Genomic DNA, 2,111 nt, shown 5'->3' with positions numbered 1-2,111 from the left:
GAGATGTTGTTGGTTTTTGGACAAGCCCCTGCTCGGGGGGAGGGGAGGAGGAGACCTTGGCACTGTCAGAGAAGTTGAATAAAGTTCAGCACCTTCTTTAAAGAGCAGGAGTTTGCTGATCTTTAAACTTCATTATTGGCTTGCTGACAGCAAATGGAAGGTCTCAGCTAATGTCAATACTGATTTTCTGGCACTCAATCTCCCTCTTCCTTCTGGGTTTCACTGAACTGCAGCAAACTCTGTCATTTCTCCTCCCCTTTCCAACAAGGCCCTGCCAGGAGTTCCCCTTGCAAGCTCTGGCTTTGTCCCAACCTGGAAAAGGCAGTTTGAGAGAGAAAAATCAGGGTGTTCTGCACGCACTCAAATCCCCAACTTCTAGAACAGGGCAGGTGGAGTCACCTCTGGGAATTGTTTAGATTGGGAAAACCCTTTAAGATCAGCAAGTCCAACCCAGCACTGCCCAGGCCACCCCTGCCCCATGTCCCCAAGTGCCACATCCACAGGGCTTTGAAATCCCCCCCAGGGATGGAGATTCCACACCCAGGGCTGGACAAACCTTTCCAGGAAGAAACATTCCCTAAAACATCCAACCCAAACCTCCCTGGCACAACTTGAGGGCAGTTCCCCTCATCACATCACTCCCCATTTCCCCTCTTTTCACAGAGCAGGTCAATAGATTTGTGTAACCAATATATATTTCAGTGAGTTACTCCTCCTGGCAATTAAAATGTTAACACTCATTATAATAAAAATATTCCTAAGATTGCTGTTCATAAACACTTATCTGCATTTATTGGTTAAAAACCACTTCGTGCAGACTTTAAAAACAGAGCAAAGGACAAAAACTAAAAGCCAAAGCTGGTTCCAATTCTTGCTAAAATAAGGGGAGATAAATTTAGGGATTGTGTGAAGTCCCACCAGAGAGCAGCAGATAGTTTGGAGCTGTGTGTGTTTACAGCCCCTCACACACAGAGACACACCAGGGACCCCAGAGCTGCTCTGGGAAGCAGGTTATGAAATTCTGCAGGAATTCCAGCTGTTCCAACCAAGCCTTGGATAACCAGGATCAGTAAACAACACTTAAGTGAAGGTGTAAACAACACACTGGCTTTACAAGGGGTGCAGAGTGGCCAATAAAGGCAAGAGAAATGAGAGAAATAAAGAGTGTTTTGGCAGCAGGCCTCGGCAGGCACGTCCCACACTGCTGGATGCAAAAAGGTGAAGATCTACATTTAATATCTTCACTACCAAAGCCACAAAAATTTGAGTTTCCATGGAATTTTCCAGGCCAGCCTGCACTGAGAGACAATTCACCCACATCTCCTGTTGGTGCTTGGAAATCCCCGAGATGGAACATTGAGGAGAGTCAAGAAAACTGTTGGGAAATCTCAATAAAAACTGGAAAAAGCAGGAAAAAACTCTGTCCCAATCATGGAAAGCCCAGCCCAGGCAAGGGAATGGGCTGGGGGTTCTCAGGCCTGGCCAAAACTGTAATTCCAGCGGGAACAAACCCCCAGAACATGGATCAGCTCGGTCCAACTCACTCATGGATGGCGTCGTCTCTTGTCACTAATTAATAGCACATTGAGCTCCCTAATATTACAGGATTGTTAACATTAAAACAGGATCGTTCTGGAGGCTCCTTCCCACCAGGCAGGGGTGTAATTATTCCTTATCTTCCCAGACAGCCAAGCCCAGTAAACACAATTACAAAAAATTTACGTTCGCTGGAGCGTGAAAAAGTAAGTCATGAAATTAATATTGTATTTATGCCCTTCCTTTTAGCAGTTATTAAAATGCACCAGTGCTTTCCTCACTATTCCTTTTGAAGGCAGCTCTTGTTTGGAATTAATTTTGACTTTGGTTTCCTGCTTGTTTACAAAAAGTTTTTTCCCACCTCTCAGAATTCCAGAGGCTTCCATGCGAAACCAAAGGGATCTCTCTTTCCCTGATAAACAACCTTGGATCAGCTGGTCAAGGATTGTCAGAGGGATGGAACAGCTCTGCTGGGAGGAAAGGCTGGGAATAGTGGGAATGTTCAGCCTGGAGAGGAGAAGCTTTGGGGTGACCTGATTGTGACCTTCCAGGACCTGAAGGGGCTCCAGGAGAGC

Source organism: Manacus vitellinus, unplaced genomic scaffold, assembly GCF_001715985.3.
Source record: "Manacus vitellinus isolate BGI_N305 unplaced genomic scaffold, ASM171598v3 scaffold_94_pilon, whole genome shotgun sequence".
NCBI lineage: Eukaryota > Metazoa > Chordata > Aves > Passeriformes > Pipridae > Manacus > Manacus vitellinus.
Note: the sequence above shows the minus strand (reverse complement) of the source record.